Source organism: Corvus brachyrhynchos, unplaced genomic scaffold, assembly GCF_000691975.1.
Source record: "Corvus brachyrhynchos isolate BGI_N302 unplaced genomic scaffold, ASM69197v1 scaffold178, whole genome shotgun sequence".
NCBI lineage: Eukaryota > Metazoa > Chordata > Aves > Passeriformes > Corvidae > Corvus > Corvus brachyrhynchos.
The window spans coordinates 2,033,388-2,054,026 of NW_008239304.1; the positions used below are offsets into that span (position 1 = coordinate 2,033,388).

Genomic DNA, 20,639 nt, shown 5'->3' on the forward strand with positions numbered 1-20,639 from the left:
GGACAAGAGGCAATGGGGCAGAAATATGATGTGCAGGAAGTTCCAATTGAGGAAGAACTTCACTCTGCGGGTGACCGAGCACTGGAACAGATTGTCTGGAGAAGTGGTGGAGTCTCCCTCACTGGAGATAGTCAAGGACTGTCTGGACCCAATCCTGTGCCATGGGCTCTGGGATGACTCTGCTTGAGCAGGGAGGCTGGACCAGACCCACTGTGGTCCCTTCCAAGCTTGCCTATTCTGTGATTCTGTGATCCTGTCTCCTGTTTTTCTAACAATAAATGTGAAATGGTCACAGCTGAAGAAGTGATGAAAGAGCAGGCATGGTTCTTCACATACATGTGCACTAACATTCAGTCTATGTGGGAAGCTTGCTGTGTTGGGAGGAGGAAAGAGGAAATAATGTTTTCCAATGTGTAGGCTTGTAGTGTCTGGAAAGCAAGAGTTTGTTGTAATGGGTGATTCAATGGACCTTCTCTGAAGCAGTAGCCATGGCAACCCCTTTGCACTGGACTAGTAGCTCTAAAAACCATGAGAGCTGAATGAATTTACCCAGGATATTTGTATGCATTTGCTAAATTCATGAAGATTTCATTTCACGTTTCAAAATTAAGTTTCTAGTATTGGTATTTAAACACATTCAATTGTAAAGATATAAGGACATTATGTATTTTTAATCTGATAAATCTAGCTCTAACACTTTTCCCAGCCATGTATATTCTGGTGTTTGTTATTAACTGAATTAACATTCAATCTGTCAAGCAACTGAAAAAGGAATCCAACTTGTAATTTTCTCAACCCACTTCTCTGTGTATAACTCCTTGTGAAACTGTCTCAGGATGTCACTTACTGGCAGTCACCATTCAGTATTGTCCACAACTTCTGTAATGTGAACCTTCTGTAATGTGAAGCCCTTACTCGTCCTTATGATCCCCTGCCATATGAAAATTACATTAGTGTTGATGCATGCAACCAACCTGTAGAAAATCTACCTTATTACTGATTACTAGAGCTGCCATTAAAAAAGGGGCCCTGAAGTGAATGAACAGAAAGTAGTTCTATTTTTCCTGGTGTTGTACATGTAGTACGAACAAGGGACCAGAAATATTCTGAACGTATTAGTTCTGATAATCCATTTCTTTTATGTTATGTTTCTAGTGTTTTCTGTTTTGTGCAGGAGGTAACCAGCAGAAACACTTCTGTATTTTATTTAATACAATTACCATTGAAAGAAAAAAATTTGAGTCTATTGAAAACATCCCCACTTCACTCCAAAAACAATCCTTGAGGTAAGATTGTATTTTTATGAGACATTTTTCATGTTTTACTCTCTTGAGGTCAAAGAATCTTCAGCACACAATTGTCTTTATCATCCAAAAGTAATTTACATTTAACAGGAATATTTAATTACTTCATTGCTTAAAAAATAAAACCCCAAATCAAATACAGTGATTTATGCCTAATCTGACTGAAAGTTTTGCTTTTAGTTATTCCCTATAATGAGCTAGAGATCAACCACTGTTTGAAATTCTTAGTTTCAGTTTTATTTTTTATTTTCCTAATACTCTTTAATGGTTTCTACTGTAATCAAGAAATGGAAAACAATTATATTTAATGGTGGAAACCCCTTTATTTACAGGTAAAAAAATGGAACTTTCAGAATTCTTCATCTTGTATCTGAAGTAAATATACAACAAATTTTTTAGCTTCAGATCTTTTTTCTATACCTAGGCAATATCTCATCTATGTTTTTATTTTACTTCCATATAAATTTAAAGGTTTTGCCTTCAGAAACGTGCATTCCCCACTCATGCATTCAAGTGATAGCTGCATGGAGTGGCTGAGTTGGAAATTTAAGATCTCAGTTGTCAGCAGAAATAAAAGGTCACCTTTCATTTTGTGGAGCAGGATTTTGAGGGCTAAAGATGTCTGTGGTGGATATTAGGCTGTGTTTCCTTGTTTGTTAGAGCTTATGTAATGTGAAATCCTTGCTTTGACTGTTCCTTACATGTTCTGCGTGACAGTGATGTTGATCGTAAAACCTTCCAGAAAATATAGGAGAGGAAAATGGGCAGGGAGGCATGCAGAAAGCTACTGCTGATTGTGCTCCTTCACCAGTCAACATCTGTTAAAAATAATCCAGCCCCAAAACAACCAAACTTGAAACTGGATTCTAAGTTTTAAACAAACTAATCTGTTTGTGTGTGCTCATGGGCATACCAAGTAGGGATTCTTCAGGGCTCTCCTTGAATCTGAAAAACATAATGAATTGGCATGTAACAGAAGTTGACAACTAATTTTTTAGCTGATATTTGTCTTCTAATAGCATAGAAGACTCCCACATAGGATTTACTGTAGATAATACAATGCAATTCCTATCCAAGTATTTTATGGACAAAGTACCGTCTTGTGGGGATAGCTCCATACCACCTGAATTAGAAATTCAGCATAGAAAGCTTTGTGCTATTAAAAAAGCACATGTATGTAGGGTCCATGGCTTTGCATATGATAAAAGTCAGATCCATCCTCCACCTGGATATCAGTGTCTGACAGAAGAAATGTCCTACAGGACCAGAAACATGGCATGTTTGATCATTTGCTTCAAATTTGGGACCATAACAGCTCCTGTGACCACAGTAGCTACAATTATAATGCCTTTATTCTGAATTTTTGTTGCAGGAAGCTGCAATATACTTTAGTGTGTATTGTGGTAATGCAAGTCACATTTTCTTAGCATCAAAATTATTTACTGATTCCTTTTTGACCTAGCCTGGTTTTGGTTTTTATTGCATGTGAATGAAACGTTTTGATTTGATATAAAGCATGGGAGGTAATACATTGGAGAGGCTATGCTGAATAAACTATTTTACACAGAGTTAAACCCCAGCAGGTTTAAAGCTTTTGTCACTTTGGGTTTGATAAAAAATAATTATGTATGTCTTCCTTGATTTTTCTGTCTCAATGAAGAACTTAGATCTTGAATTTGCTAGCTGGACCCTTTAGTCAGACTGTGTCAAGGATTTTATTTACCACTGTGATTGAAAACCCTTTCTTTTCTGCCTTAGGGCTTCTATGCATAATTTTGACAACTTGCTCATCATCAAACAAATTGTGTCAATCTTTAAAACTGGTGCTTTCCTTATTTACTTGCAAGGTTTGAATATCCAGCTTCAAGAAGAAAGGAGAAACCACATGTAAGAAAAATGTCAAGGTAATTTAAAACCAAAGGGAGGAGGTTTATATTTTTCAGGTCTTTACAAGATTTGCTATTCACTCCTGTTTTACCTTTCAGTTACAGCTCTTTGTGTTCCCTGTGGGCTATGCTGGTGCAATATTCTCTGCACTCTACCTCGTGTTTCACTTGTTCCACCAAAGCAAGAGGAAATCGTTATTGTATTTCATACGCATGTAATCTCAAATCCATCAGATAAGCTCCTTATTTAGCGGGTTTTCTCACTGGTCTCCTTGCTCAGGACTCCTTGACTGCCTCATTACAAAGTTTCCTGTGAAGCTAAGAGTAATATTTTTGATCCTAAAAAATCTCACTTGATCTGGAATCCCATGCACAGTGGTACTGCCAGTTGTGTAATTAATGAGTAACTGGCTGGGTATTCTGTGGTCATAACTGAGGAAAATAAGTGTATAATGGTTCTTAAGTTGAGATCTATGAGAAAGCACTGATTTATGCACTGAGCTTTCATTGATTTTATTGGAGCATTTCCTTTTGAAGTAAGGATGTGTTCCTGAATCAGGGTCGCCCCTGTTCCAAAATAGTTTGAAAACCAGCAGCCCTCAGGGTTGATGATATGTTGATTTTTCTGTAAGAAAGATTGCTTGGCTACCACAAATATTCTCAGTCACAAATTAACCATGGCTTGTGTGAGCTAATTTGCTGTATATTTCAGAGCACAAGCATTACACAGTAAATGACTATGTCTGCCACACACTAACTGCTTCTGGTGCCCACACTTGTGGTGTAGATATGGTCCATACAAATCCTTGAGCTTCAAGCTGTGCTTCAAAATCAACTTAATGGGGAGGCATTTGTGGGAGGCCAAAATACAGAAGTGCTCTTTGAGGAAGCAGTTGGGTGTTTTTATTATTGCATCCTTTCAGTAGTGTTCCTGTCTTATGAAAGATCTGAAATAACATTGCATGGTGATTCGATTTGGTTTTGTGGCTAAGAACTGATTTCGACAGATGTCAGATCACTCTTGGAATTTTAAAAAGTTGTATCAAAACATAAATAAAACTGAAATCAGTGTAAGGGAGGACTGATAATTAAATGATAGTAACAACATTTCTTTATTTATTGTAGTAAAGCTAAAAAGTATATAATGAATTTTATATACCTGAACTAGTAACATCAAAGATCATTCTGTGTATGAATCACATGTGTGATGATACAGTCCTTGTCTTAAAAATGCATTAAGAAAAGGAAGCAAGTGCAGAAGGTAGCTGTAGAAGTAGTGCAACTCTTTTTCCCTTTGCTAGATAACAATGTATGGAAACCGAGGAGACTGACTCAAAGGCAAATAATTGTAGATAGTGATACTGATAACGAAACTTTTTAAAGTCTATATTTAAAATTGCCACTTTCCCTTAGGCATGTACCCATCAAATTCTAAGCCTATATTATAAACCATTAAAAACCTGTAATTTTCTTTCCTTTTTGCAGTTCTTCCCTAAAACCAAATTTTTATAAAGACCAAATATGTAACTAATATATAATTCATAAAAACTAAAACTAATATTATATTATATATATATTATAATTAATAAAAATTAAATATTTTTCTGTTGAAGGAGAAGGGATGGGAAAGAAAAAGAAGGCATCAGTGGTACCAGGTACAGTCATAGAAAAACTTATTTTAGATACCTTTAAGTAATATTGAATTAGACCCCATATCTTGATGTTGATACCATGACACAAAATATCCTTGCGTCATCAGAGTGATATGAGAAAACTCTAGAATTTTCTGTAACCTGAGTCTGCTCATGCAGTTATGTTAAGATGTTTCCTTATTTCTCTGCATGTCTCTGTGTGTGTGCGCATGCTCATGAATGTTTCTGTTTTTCATACTGGTCAGCTCAAAGCAAATGTTAGGAGCTAATACCTACACTCCTGGAAAAGAAAGCTTTTAATTTTTTTTTCCCCTAGTTCAATTGAAAAAGTCAAATCAATATTGGATGAAATTCTGAAACATTTTTAAGTTGTCTTATTTTATTTTGCTCTTTTCATAGTCATTATTTGGTAACCCCCTGCATTACCTAACTGCACACACTGAATCCTCTTCTCATTGTAATTTATCACTGCTGATTTATTAGAAGGAATTCAAGGTTAGTCATTAGCAAACACTAGCCATATTTTCTTGCTGATACAGTACGTAGTTTTCAGCAGTGGGAGGAAAATTCCCCGACAGAATTGTCTGCTCTTTGAATGCCTCCCATAGAGAGGCAAGAGGGAGAGAGAGATTCTCTGAACAAAAGAATCAAATCTGCTTTGACAGCTGCCAGTGCAGCAGTGTAGACCACACCACTTCAAAGCTGTGATGCTCTCTCCCATCAGCATCACTATCGGTGCTGCTGGGCTTTCTCTGGTCACTCTGCAGGGAGAGGATAAGTACCTGAATTCTTAAGTATTTTCTATTATTCTCCCTTCCTCCTGGCTCAGGTGAAGACGTGGTGCAGAACTGTTATCTGCAGTCCCCCCTCACTGACACAGGCAGGTAGATTTGTAAGGCTGGTGTGTTAGCTAGTGATAAAGACTGTTTCTGGGCAAGCAAATAAATGGCAGGTCCAGGACATAAACTCTAATAATGAAAACATTTTTAACCAGTATAGTTGATATCAATAATAATCTATATTCAGCTACCTAATAGAAAACATTATTTTTACTGTGAAATAGTTGTAATTTCTATTCTTCCTTTTTCTGTCTTGCGTGAAGAGAAAAAATGTTTATTGGCAATTAATTCTTTGAGTAACTCTCCAGTCTTCATAGCTGTGTAAGTTAAGAAACTACAATGCAAGCTGCCAAAATTGTGCAGTGAGCCATGTCTACTGGCTCTCTTAAGTCCTTGTAGTGAAGTTATCAAGGCAGGAGTGAAAAACACCCTAATGTCTTCTGAACTGCAAACACTGCATTGGGCTCACATTACGTCACTGTCATGCTCTCCATCTATGCTTATGAAATATAAGAGAAACACAGAGCATTTGTCTCTTTCATCACCTAACTCAGCTCTCTCAACATTGCCAGTAGCATGAAAGCACGTTTTAAAAGAAAAAGGAAAAAAGAAAGAACTGTGACTAAATTTTAACTATCTGTGTGGCTGAATCTATTCCTGATATTTGTCAGGTATTTTCCAGCATACTTTTTCAGTATTTTCAACTCCATTGTGAATAGACTGGCTACGCCAGAAAAAGGAGATCGATATGGAGGGGCAAAAATAAGGGAGGGAAAGGCTCTGATTCTTATTATTAAGTATACATATGTAAAAGTAGGTTCTTATTATTAAGTATACATATGTAAAAGTAGGGCAAGTTTAACTGGCATATTACTCAGACCACAGAGGGTAAAAATGACACTCATTTCTTTAGTGGAAATAGCTAAGGAAATCCAAGGTGATCTGAATTACCTTCTGTAAGATATGCTAGTAAGTAGATTAAACATTTAAAAAACCACACATCTCTGCATGCAGTATAAATACAGAATCCTAGAACGTTTTGGGTTGGAAGGGATCTTTAAAGGCCATCTCTAGTCCAATGTCCCTTCAATTAGTAGGAACACCTTCAACAAGAACAGGTTGCCCAGGCTTTATCCAGACTCACCTCAAAGTAAATATGAATAATGTGAACACCCTGAAATTGTCAAATCCTGGTGTCATTCACTGTATGGAAAGGCTGCATAGCATGTCTCTTCTGCTTGGTGCTTGAGATTCTCGTGCTATGAGAGATTCAGGTTTGTAGGTCTCCATGTATTTGTTTGCACTGGATCCACCCTTGGGTGGAGCAGCATATCCTGGTTTTGTGTGTAGGCTTGAGTATTCCTGCACCGTGTTCCTCCCACTCTTTCAGTTCTAGTGTTAGTGGCAACACTTTCTGCCTCCGTACACACTAAATCAATATATGTCTCTACAACCAAGAGGCTGACAGGAAAATGTAACTACACTTGAAAGAGCCTTCTGGTGTCCCACTGCTCAGAGGTGTTACTTGGAAAATGGATCGTAGTTACTTTTTTGCTTGATGCTAATAATGACTTGGAAAGAGATTGTCACATGCAAGGTATTATAAATAAAAATGTGTTTTCCAGTATTCAGTATTATCCATGTTTTCTAGATCATTAACATAGGAAAAACTATTTGTTAAAGAGAGTGATTCTCTGTAGAAAAAAAGAATATCTAAGGCAAAGCTTTTCCTTAGCTTGGTCTGTGGGGTACAGTGCTGTTTGTTTCTGTATAAAATGCTTATTTTTGTATTGTGCTGTAAATGTATTTTGAATTGGGTTTAATACATCACATTCAGTTTGGAGTTGTGCTGTGTGTAATAGCAAAGTGACCTGTCTGTGCAGGAATACTGCCTGCTTACACCTGGAACTCTCTTAGGGCTTACGAAATAGTTTGTGTTTCTGAATTCATTCTTTCCAGAGAGCTAGCATTTCTCTGCACTTTGCATGCCTAGAATGTGTAGAAAGGATATTTAACTGACGTGTAATGTAAATAATATGTATTGTTAGTAGATGTCAGGATAGTGTGATACAGAGTACAATGGAAGCTGAAAAGCTATAGCTTGGTGCTTCTCTTTTTTTTGCCTTGGGATTCAGGAGATGTAGGTAAGTTTGGGGTTTTTTTGTTTGGGTTTTTGTTTTTCTGTTTGTTTTCTATTTCATGTATTATCTGTGTGCCTGAGCACTGCTTTTGAATCCAGGACTTGTTTTAATACCACCAAGATAAATGCAAGTGTTCATGTTACCTTGGCAGGGCTTTGTGCTTAAGCTTTTTATCTGTGAAACAGAGATGTTGAATAATGGCTCACCTTGTAGGTATTATAAGGACAAATGCTCTAGCCTTTGTGAGGTAGAGGTACATGGATAACTTCAGGTTTTGGTTGTAAAGTATTTTTTAATTTTATGTGTAATGAAAAGCTGGTTGTCTTAAACGGTGTTCTTTGGGGAAAAAGTAGTGGTTAAGAGCACAGAGATAATCTTCATTTACATCACCTTTGTATTCAAATCAAAAGGAATCTGCAGCTAGAAGTGGAACATGATTGGTCATCATGCTGTGATCAAAACAGACTTGGGACAAGGCATGCAAGATGAGCTGTCAGGGTGTATGACTAAACACAGGAACAGAGAGGGGGTAGGTCTGAATTGCCTCTGGTCAGCTGTAATCAGGAACAACTCACAGTCCTTTAGCAAACATAGTTATCTGTGTTACCTCTTTCTTGGGACTACAAAGGTACAATGGGTTGTTTTAGCTTCAGCAAATACACCATGCAAAACTCCCCGCTGGAGAGTGCACTGAGTGTATTTTGAGTCCATTTCCAGCTGTGTATTTTGATTACTATTGACTGAATCACAAACCTCACCTGGTTAGTGGCTGAGGCAGGTTTATCATGGAAAGTGGATTATGCCCCACAGTACAGACATAAGCAAACCCTCCCTTCACCCCATCATATGTGCAATTTCTATGAATATATCATTTTATCTTTCTAGACTTTTTAAATCTTGACATATGAAGATGGAACACCAACCTCATCTCTGAAAATTGTATGCCAAGAGAAACAGCAATACGCTCTACCTCCTGTTCCTAGCCCTAGTTTGCCACGATTATTTCAAAAGATCAAATTCATCCAGAAACCCAAGTATAGGTCTGCTTTTGTGAGAAAAAGAAAATATGATCCAGTTTTCTTTCAAAGCAAAGGACAGCATAAGACTCAAGTCACAATTGCATTTTCAAATTCTAGTTGTGGCTGTAGTACAATTAATCAGTAGCTGGAGATAAAAGTAATTGCATTTTTCTGATTTTCCTAATTTGTCAGAGCACTTTTGGCAGTTACTGTTAGCTGAGCAAGAACTGTGTTCTCAGAAATTATTCACTGGGGTGTATTCCAGTTACAAAGATGCAGTTCTGGGTCATCTAAAGGGTGTGCTGAAATGAAGTGAGGGAAGCATACGAAAGTTGCTGCTGAAAAATAAACTTACTGAACCAGAATAATGTGGTGTTCAGAAGAAGGGTTTTTTTAAATGTCTAACTTTAAACATTACTTTCCCATGGATCAATGACTAACTGTTTTCATGATATAACACATCAGCTATTTTTTATTATCTCATAAAAAGAATTATTTCACAGAAATACTGAAATTAATTTTATGAGGCACCCTATTTTTTTAATTTTTAAACTTTACTGAAAAATAAATTTATATATAAATTATAAAATATATAATTTTAATAGCATTTATAATAAATTCTATTAAAATTATATAAACCCAATTTTATCAATCTACTGAACTGTGGAGATCACCTCTCTTATTTGTGTAAAAAATTCTATTAATTAAGATTTTGCCATAAATTTGATGATTTTTAATAGGTGTATATATCAAAATATGGAAAAGGATCCTCCAAAGAAAGAATCTATGAACTTTCCTCTCCAAAGTCTTAATAATGCTGACAAAACAGGGTTTTGGTTCTTTTTGTTGTTGTTTTGTTGTTTTTTTTTTTCCCTGGATCCTCATCTGAAATAGATTATTTCAGAGTTAGGATTATTTCATAACTTTAAGAGCTGCATTTTAAAGAGTAAAAGATTCTAGAAGTCTTTCCTTTTAAGAATATGATGGCAGAAGGACTTAAATATTCCTGCAAAAGCAATTCTATACTTGTGTAAATAATTCTGACTGCTTGTTTACAAAAGGAGCAGACTCTTAGGAGAGCCATGATAAACTAGAAATTCTTTCACTTTGCAGTCTATTTTGGTGGCTGTAACTTGTTGCTAACTGCCTTCGTGTGGCAACATCCTCACTTTGTGGTGCAGGAAGGAAATAATTTGCTACAATTGAAAGGTCCCTTAAAACACTCTACAAACTTCCAGCCTCACAAGGAACTCTGTGCATTAAACAGTTACATCAGATTTTAATCTTTGTTCCTTGCCCGTGACTTCTGAAGAAGTTGTAATAATTCATGGCCAGTTTGCCATGCCATTCTGTGGAGTGCAGAACATCTGATAATTCTCTGTCTGCATCCTGCATGGATATATTCTGAATAGATGTTGCAATAAGATTAGTAGCATTGTTATTGCAATCCACACGTGGTGATTGCTGTACTTCCTTCTTCCGTAGAACTGTCCACAATTTTCACAAGTTCTTTGGAAGTGTGTGAATATAGTGTAATATTCATGAAGTAAGGCAATTTTAGTTACTACATCTGTAGTACGAAAGAGAAGTTCTTTATTTGGAGTGTTGAAAAACTGGCGCTTGTGTTGGGCAAGAAGATGTTTTCTTCAAAGAAGTTTGATTTGAATCTTGATATCCTAAAGCAAGTGTCTGGGACCTTGAAGTGATTCACAAAGTCTCACTCAACCTCTTGTTGAGGAAACAAATACCAATTCCAAAGCAGTGCCTAAAAACTTGTAAGGAAAATGTTGAGTGGGGTATTGCACGGATTGAAAAGCACTGAATGCAAGCACAGAGTCTGGAGGACTCTAAATTTGAGTACTCGTGTGACCCCTTTTATTCAAAAATATGCAGTTCCTGTTGCAGTTTGTGGATCAGCATACCTTGCTGATCTGTGTTATCTTGCCTTAAACCACACCAAAAGAAACAGATTCTAAAACTAGAATGTTTTGAGGTAATGCTCTAATGTGTAGACAAAAAACAGTTTTGCAGGCTGAAGCTACTAGGTCTTACTTGTGATATGATACTTGAAAAAAAAAAGATGCTTGTTATAGTATCCTTCCTTGTTTCAGATCCTAAAGGTTTCTAGACATGATATTACATCTATCAAAAGTTTGTGTTTTCACATGTGTAAGCCCTTTATGCATTTGTTGCATTAAAAAGGCATAGACAATAGAAAGGTATCTGAAGATACTTCATGTTAGGTTGATTTACAGGTTCTAACAAAATTGCTGTAGGTTTCTTTTTGACAGAACTTTTGTTAATTCTTTGTGCTGTTTTGTATTTGCCCCATGTGGCTATCACATTCAGGTTTACTCAAAGCAATTTTTTCTTCTCTTCATTTACACTGAGTGAGTTTCCAGGTTTTGTAACTTGACTTTTATGAAAGCAGTAACATCTGGTCATATTTATTACCACTGTTGGCACAGTCTAGGATTTCTGGAAGCAAAAGTTTGCATATGCATTTCTGTCTAACTTATATTTTTACATAGATTCCCTTTCAGTTTGGAGGGGGGAATATTCTTGTAAAGTCTAAGGGGATCCCTGGCTCTGCTATAATCTTTGCCTTTAAATTCTTTGAAGAAATGTTACTGAAAAAACCGCAATTAGTCTATATGGATGAAATATAAGTGATAGTTTACAACAGAGATTTAGGATATATGGTAATTATGCAATATATTTTAGCCAGTAATAATAAGGCTGTATAACTCAATAAGTATTGTAACAGGAATAGTAAGGTGAAGCCATTTCTTTATGGCCCAAAGCAGGGCAAAAATCAAACAAATATTTACATTCTCATGTTCTCTGTCTACAAGACAAATGTTCTTATTTTTCATAAATAAGAACAAAAATGTACTTTTTTGGCAAATATCTGGTGTCCTAAATGTAATTTTGAAAATAGCTGTTAGATTACCATATAACAGTAAAAGTCAAGTTTATTTAAACTAGCAAAGCAAGTCATCACAGTAAGAAAGAATGTTTGTAGAGAATATTAAAAAAGAGACAATTTTCAAAGCACCCTTTATGAAAAGTTTATAACTTTTATAACATACTAAACTTCTATAACATACTAAAACACACCTGGATTCCCTGGATCCTGTAGAACTGATCAGAGGGATCCTAAAAAGGAATAAATTTTTTTTCTCTCTGGTGTAATGGATGAGATAGAAACAAAGGAGGGGGAAGAATCTTACAAGCCGGGAAGCATTCCTTCTTGACAGGAGTCAGGCTGTCTGGGAGCCAACATTCAGGCTTCTGTCTTAAATGCCCTGGTGTCTTGGGGATGCAAAACATGGCATTTCCTCTCTTTCTGTTCTCGGCTCTTCTGTGAGGAATTCCATCTCCTGTGTATGTCCTGCTTGGGAGATGTGATCTGAATGTCTGTACAAAAAATAAGTACAGTAGATATCCACACGCACTGAATGCACAAGATGAACTGGAATAATTTTTTAAACTAATCTAAGACAATTTCTGGACATTATTGTATCTGGTCTGCTAACAAAGGATTTTAGAGTTTAATGCAATGGTTTTTATTCTGTTTGAGTTTGTTGTTTGTCACACTGGGCTTACAACACCCCTGACATATACACGACAATCAGTTAACTAAATATTTTTATTATACTGATGTATTTTTTCGCTCAGTTTCTCAAAATTCATACAGATTACAGATCAGGAAGTGTATTCCCTTGGTGTGTAGATTTATGGTGAGGAAAACACATAAATGATACATTACATGGCTATTGTTTCCTTTTTTCTTTTTTTGAAAACACCTCTTATATTTAATGTCTTTTACTTCTCATCACTCTATTAGGTTAATGTTTTTTAGTACAACCACGGTTACAGTGTTGGCATCTACACTCTTAAGTTCCATGTAGCATGGATGAACAATTTTCATCTACCTACTGCTTAGGTAATTTTTTTTCTTTTTACTTGCCAAATGGTCCTACTTTCATTTTAGTTAGTTTTTTGGTAGACAGATTTGATCAGCTATGAACCTACCATCATTACTTGTGTCGGTAATGAAAGGCTTGCCAGGGCTTTAATACCACTGATTCCTGTATTTTAGAATTTACTGGATGGCAGCTGTCCTAAAGGATGTTCCAGAATCTTGCAAGGGAATTATTTTAATTTACCGTCTTGGCTTAGTGCAGATGATGCTTACTATGTGGGAACTGGCAGATGTGTGTGAGAAGGCATAACTTGGCTTGCCAAACAGTTTAGAGCTCTTTATTGGGTAGAGATACAGTATGTCTCTGTTTGCCACCCAGCCTAGAAACCAGATAATGCCCTTAGGAGCAGTCTGTGTGTGACACAAGAGGGTTTCCTTCAGATAAACCTGTTGTTCACTTCAAAAACAATAGTGAATTTTAAGTGTCAGTTTTCATTCCTGTCTTAAATGGAATTACCAGAGACTTTGCAGTAGGATGGACTTATTATGAATGTTTTTGTTTTTAATTTAGGATGGGGAGAACTTTCCAATTCAAAGAGGAGATAAACATGTCTTAGTGAGAACGACAAGAAAAAAATCACTATTTCCAGAATCTGAATTTTTCAAGTTAGTTTCCAGATCCTTGGGTACTCTTGGGCTGTGAGTTTTCTCAGATTATGTTCAATTTAACCTAGAAGCCCCTTCTGGCAAAGTGCTTACAAGTAGCTAATATTTAAATGCACATCCTCCAGCATATATAGCAACTTTGCAGCCAGTGAGTTCCATCCAGTGGTCCCTTCCTTGTGTGCAAATGCCTGGTAGTACTGCAAACTACATCGTTATTCAACTCTGTTTTGGCTGCAATGAGCCAGTTTGTAACCATCTCATTAGGCAGCACTTTTGCCTCAACTTCCATGGTGGTTAATCCCACATATTGCATTGGGTGCTAAGATATTACTCTACATGGCTTGGGCAGAGGTGAGGGAAGGGTGTTACTAGCAGTGCTGCTATCAACTACCACATTCTAGTGCTTAGATCTGCACTATTATTTGGGCTAAATCTATCTGGAAATACGTTCAACTTTGGCAGATGGAAGCCAAAGCATTCTCAACTCTGCTGCACATACTTATTGTGGGAATTCAACCTTGACCAAATATTCATCAAAAACAATCTGGGGAAAATTGAGGAACTCTAGGCAAACAATAGGTCGAAAATTCCTATGATTTTGGGAATGGGGAGGCTGTTTTATTCTTTTTACTAGAAGATGTAAAATTTACAACCAAATGCACATTTGGTTTTGCAGTTAGTAGCCATGCATGGTAGCACTGCAATTTAATACAGCATTCACCGAAGATTAAGCTTGAAGTTTATAACCAGAAATAAACACTTTTGGGTTATATGAAGACTCCTGTAAAACAAGCCATTTATGCAAATACACATTTTATTAATTCTTTAAGAGTGACCATAGGAGACAAGGTGTACCTTCCAACATCCTGTATTTCTTGAATTTTTCATACAGCTGAAGTAAAAAGCTTTTCCCTACTTCTAAAAAGAATACAAAATTCAAATTTCTGAAATGTTCCAAGAGAAGTGGATCACAGAAACAATAGTCATTTCATTTAAAATTGTTATGATATTACTTTAAAATTAGGTGATATTTATGCAGGAGTGACTTACTCTAAATCATAACATTACCCCAGCCTCATTACATTTGCTGCTGAATTCAGAGTGCAGGGATGGAGGGGAAGAGAGAGAGAGAAATCCTGCAGAACCTCAGCATAAAATTTGTAAGCAAATGTGTGTGTCCATGTGCTTACGTATGTATGTATGTATCTATCTATCTATCTATCTATCTATGTATCTCCACAGTTATTTTGAGATCAGATTATTTTCTAGCTGCTGCAAGAAAGTTTCATTTGGTTTCACATGTAGCATTTGGTTTTACATGTAGCATTTTAAAAATCTTCTACACTAATGGAAAGCAGTTATAAAAGTGCTTGAAAATCAAAGTGATCACTGAGCTCATTTTAAACAGCTCTACAGTCAAAATGGTTTGAAGATACCTCACTTGATTTAACAATTAAACTCAAGAGTTAACTTACATTCTAGCCCATCATGGGTTCATGAGGTATAAAATAAAGTAGAAGGGACAAAAGTTTTCTTTTAGAGGTTTAACAGATATGTCAACTGCTGAAGGTGTGAAGTTATTGGAGGACAGAAATAATCTGTGCCCTTGGGTTAGAAAAGTCATAGTAGTACTCTTCTCTTCTTTGGTGTGTATTAATAATCTGGCATTCAGTACCACTACTGTCTGTGTTCTGGCCTGCAAATTTTCTGTCAACATGCACAATGGGAGCCCATGGAAAAGTTCATAAACAGCTTCTCTTCCACCAGCTGCAATGCACATTGGGTTAGAGAATTTTTCTTCTCGTAAAGATGCATGGTGATGGCTATAAAAACCTGGCAATTTTATGTCAGTTAGACCATTGCATTTAACAGATGCAGCATCTGCCTTCATTTGCCTTGGGTAAGAGCTTTCAACAACTGAGTTTTCTAGGTATGTATGCTATGTATTGCTTTTTTGCTTTTGTTTATTGCTTATTTGCTTTTGTTTGTGTTTCCAAAATTTTTCTGTGATCTGTACCATCAGATCACAGAAAACCAACTATCAGCATTGATCATAATTCTGGTGGGTTTTGTTGTGTTGTTTTTTTTTTTTTAAACTCTGATAAAATGTCAATAGTGATGCATACGCTGAGTAAGCTGGCTATATGAGTATATGCACCTATGCACCTACTTCTGTCAAGAATGTTTTGCAAGAAAAAGATTTTCTGTCATCTGTGGTTGCTCAGTAAAATTGTCAGAGGGTTGTGCAAAATTGGTTACAAATTACTCCAAAGTAAATGATATAAAGGTTGCAGAATCCAATCAGTAAATGTCAAAACCTAAGGACCACGTTTGAAATGAGATAAATAAAGTTAATTACTAACCTCATTAATTCAGGTGATTTTAGGAGGATTGTCTCCATGGTAATGCAGTTTGTGAATAATTATTATGATTAATAGATTTGATGAAAAGACAATGTTTTGCCTACCTTTTATTGGCTACTGCAGTAGTGGCTGGCATCACTCTGTGGTTTTAAATTGATCTGTGGATTAACCGCCAAGCAATTAATAATTCTGTTAGGTATCTATCACTTTTATTAGATTCAAGACCATTAAAGGAAAACAAATGATCATCAGTTTCAAGGGAAAAGAAGGTAGTACAAAACTTTGGCCATGGCATCCACTGAGTTTTCAAAGCACAGGCAACACTATCACAGGGAGAACAGAGATGCGCCTTGAGAAGTGGTGGGGTTGTGGTTGATATGAAATACAGCTGAATAACTGCCACATGTTCGATGAATCTGATGGGTTGGTTTAGGATTTTTCTAGTTACCTTGATATCCTCTTTATTCCTTCCATTACTGCCTGAAATCCTAGTTCTGGCTGTATCAAAAGCACAGGATGCTAACCTTGTATGCTTGTGCTTTGGGGATAAACCTGCTGTACTTCAGCAAGAAATCCAGTAACAATGGCCTCTCTGTGGAGACTGATGGAGTGTCTGTCTGTCATTCTGTGACCTTTTGCCTTCTCTTTGAATGACAGCCCTTTGTTCATCCTCTCTGCTAGATTCATTCCTAAGGGAAAACCCTGGCACACTCACACCCACACTATATGGAGCAAAAAAAAAAGGAAAGATGGGGACAGAGCAGTAGCCTCAGAGTCTTGTCCCATCACATGATTATGTGATTATGCTAGAGGGAAAAAAAAAAGTATTGAATGTGATTCCGTGGCCAAAACGGTCCTTCTCCTCCTTCATACCATCTGCATCATCTGAGAGCCAGGCTGTTTTGAGTTACAGAAATTTGAATTAACTATCTCAGATAGTACTTGTTTTGAGCCTTCTAAATTGTGACAAAATTTCTCACTTTAGCAGGCAAAAATGATAAAAAGAAGCACAAAAATCTGGCTTCCAAAATGTCAGAAAAAGGGAGCAAATACTCTGCTAGGATTTCAGCTGCTTGAAGTAGAAATAGTAAATTCATTGGAGTAGTCAATATTTTTTTGTAGAAATTTTTTCTCACAGCCCATGTATTTGACTCAACTTTGGCAAGTAAAAGTAAACAAGAGGATACCAAGTCATTTGTCCAGATGAGGATAATATTTATTTAATGTAGAATAATCTTTCGTGTGAACTACCAGCAGCAGGCACCTGTATGTGTGCATTTTCTCCATTTTAAAAGAAGAGAAGAGGGCTACACATTTTAACACATTTAATGTGGTTTGGGGTTTTTGGTGGGTTTTTGTTTTGTTTCCTTTTGCTTTTTGTTTGTTTTTGTATTGCCAGATGTTTAAACTGGCTGGCCTAATTGTGCTGTGTTCTTTTTGGGTGTCGGGGCTGTTTACAACCTTGGGGAATCTTCTCCCTCTCTCCCTCCACATCACATTGGCCATCCCCTCACAAACACAGGCTCAATGCCAGTCATTACATTTTTATGTATGTTTTATATTATATATATATATATATATATATATATATATGTATGCACAAAAAAAGATGAAGCTATGGGTCTGTGAAACGGTACTGTGAAATTTCTTCTTGATATTTTTTTTTCTGAAAAAAGCGATAAAATTAAGTATTTTTAAAAGGTTTTATCTTGCCCAGTTCCAATCTCAGCAATTACCTTGTGGTGGAAAATATTTCGTGGTATTATCATAGGACAAGCATTCAGACAAGAACTTTGTGCAGGTATCCTCCTGTACTAGTGCAAGTTCATGAAGTCATGACTAGACTGATACTAGAACACACATTTAGTTTGGGGTCTTATGCTGCAGAGATTTGAATATAACAAGGAGATGTGTTTTAAACAAAACATGAGTGCCCATGACAGTAGCCAGCATTAAGAGTAGAGCATTAAGGAATATAAGTGATGTCTATAATGGCTGTGGTACTGATGACCGATGAGAATTTGAAATTAATGGTTGTTTTTCACATTACTGAATGTAAAAGGTGCTCTTAAAGCTCTGCACAGGAAATGGTAGTCCTTAAAATATCTCTGTTTAAGATGTATCCAGAAGCAGAGAAACTTTCTGTCCAAGAGGCAGTAACCATCAGGCCTAGACTGTATAGTCCAAGAAGAAAAAAAAAATCCTATGAAATTTTCCCTAGGAAACTCCGAGTTAGAAAATCTGTTATCTAAAGAGAAGGACTAAGGAAAAGATACTAGTTTGACATAGGGCCATCTATAATCCTCTATACAGTGGACTCCTATGAATTATTTACTATGTATGTAGTAAATAAGGGAAATGGAGCATGTAGAATATTGTTTCTTTTACTAAAGTAACATCTTGAAAAAACAAAGTTTCCTCTGTGACCCTTGAAGTACTTCCATGAAAAGGTAACTAGCAAACAGGTAGGTAGAGGCAAACTCCAAATGTCATAGGCCATAGTAAACACCAGAAGGATGCTAAAGACTAATCAGAAGTCTGATGTATTTTGAATTTTTTTATAATGTGGTAAATCATCCCTAGTCTCCCTGCTAGATGCAACAATATGCTACTTTCCTAATTAAGCAATTTAATATAAGAGATTAAATTTACTCACATCTGGTTCAGCTACTAAAAATGTAACTGGTAAATTCTGCAGATCTTTTGACAACTGGGAAAATATTCTGACTGTTAACAGGAGGATCTGATTAATTTCTCAGCAAAATATAAATACTTTTTGAATATGGGAAATACTGCAACCTCATTTTGTGTCTAGAAAACTTTAATCAATGGCTAAAAATTAGGTTAAGCAGTATAACTAAAAATGTGCTAATTACCAAATGGATGCCATGTAAAAATATGAAGTGACTTTTTCTGAAGGAGAAAGTAAACTGTAGTTTCAGCTGAACACCTACAGGGTACTCAATGAAAGCTACAGCTGGAGATCTTGATAACATTTCTGCTGATCTTTAATCCTTTTCTCCTGCCACTGTCTATGTTATGCTGTGATACAGATTAGCTACAAATCAATGTTAAGGCTGAAAATTCATGTCTGTGTGCACACATGATTTAGGCACCAAGTGAACTGCACTGTTTATGATGACAGTCATTGCACTGTGGAACTGAAGCACAGTGTGGATGACAGAGGCAAAGATGCTGTAACTCTTGACATATTTTCATACGGGTAGAAGCAGCCAAGGAAAAAACTTGAAAGACTACTTTAACATCCATATCTCCCATCCCACACTCCTTCAAAATGTTGGGTAGAGAGCCACAGTGTTGGAAAAGTAATCTCTGCAATAGCTGAGGTACAAACCTTTGCATATAGCAAAACCTTGCAGTCCAACATTCTGATCTGTAGAGAAATAAAACATAATTTGCATTCGTACAAATATTTGGCAGTGTACAAGACATCTGTAACACTAAAAAAAGATAAAAATTGATCAGATTGAGTTCTTAAGGACAAGATGGTATCATGATATCAGCATTTGACATAGTAGGCAAAATGAAGTGTCCACAGCTTTAGCAATCCAGACACTGCGTAATAGAAATCCCAGAAATAGAACAGTATTTATAATTGAGTTTATTATATTAATTAGATAAAAATCTATTATTACATCTATATACTGATATTAATACATACTTAACAATAATGTATTTATATTCATAATTAATTTTTATATCTAGCTGAGAATACATTAATTGCAATCTGTAATACAGGAAAACATCTGAAAATGAAACACGCAAAAAACCGCTTTTGTTGAATCTAGAAACAGTAAAGGGAAGTGGAATTTAATAATCTCATAATCATGCTATTTTCCATCTATTATGTTCTCCATAATGACTGTGATGAGCACTTCTAATATTCCAGTATCCAGAAGCCAGTCTGAGTAGACTGGATTTCTCCATCATCATTTTGTGGTTCATTAGATTTTTATATACTGTAGTAGCCAATAAGGAAGCATTGGGAACTCTTCCAGGAGCTAAATCAGTGCTTCATTAGTTTTAAGGCTGTCTTTCAGCCTCATGCGTACTTGTTAAAAAAAAAAAAAAGAAATCCTTATTCTCTGTGGAGTAATGAAAGAAAAACCCTCTTACCTTTACAAGGTTGTATCTTTTTTTTCCCAATAGTATATTCTCTTCTGAGCTGAAATGTACAGAAAATTGTGTCTGGCTGGAATTCTACACATCCAGGTTATGGCCTTAAATATAATGTCCATTCAAGTAATTGAGCATTTGATATGAAACTATCAAAGACAAGTTTACATCCAGAAGTGTCAGTGGCATTATAAAAGTCACTGTTCTTGATGCACAGTTAATGGCGTTACAACTTACTGAGAAAACAGTCACAACTGAGAAAATCGTTGTCTGTGAGCACCATGCACACTTTCATTAGAAAGAAAATGAATGACTCTCCTTCAGAAAACTACCATGGGATGCATGATCCCCCCCCCTCCCCCCTTCCTCTTTCTCTACCTCTGGCCCGCTCTGCACCTCCTCTAAAGTTTCAATAACCTGCTATCAGGCCTTGTGCAAGAGCTTGGTGGTGAAGCATGCCTTGATTGTACTGGGAGTTCTTGCAAGGCTGAGGTGCCAGCAGTACTGACAGTACCAGGAGCTCCTGCTGCTTGGACAAGATGGGACATGGGATCAGGAATGGTGAGAGTCACCCCCTGATAGCTTTGGAACTTTTCTGAACTGGAAGAGACCACAGTGGGTCACCTTGCCCAACCTCCCTGCTCAAGCAGGGTCATCCCAGAGCACATGGCACAGGAGTGCATCCACTTGGTTCTTGAATATCT

The 20,639-nt window shown here is 36.5% G+C and overlaps 1 long non-coding RNA gene across 1 annotated transcript in view; it reads left to right on the plus strand.

The window, feature by feature from the left end:
• The first annotated feature begins 658 nt into the window (after positions 1–658).
• The window catches only part of LOC108448271, a 29,375-nt gene continuing 9,394 nt past the window's right edge, over positions 659–20,639 (plus strand). Inside the window, exons 1-2 of the long non-coding RNA XR_001864108.1 lie at positions 659–1,286; positions 3,152–3,208. This is a non-coding gene — a long non-coding RNA (uncharacterized LOC108448271). The remainder of the gene's footprint in view (positions 1,287–3,151; positions 3,209–20,639) is intronic.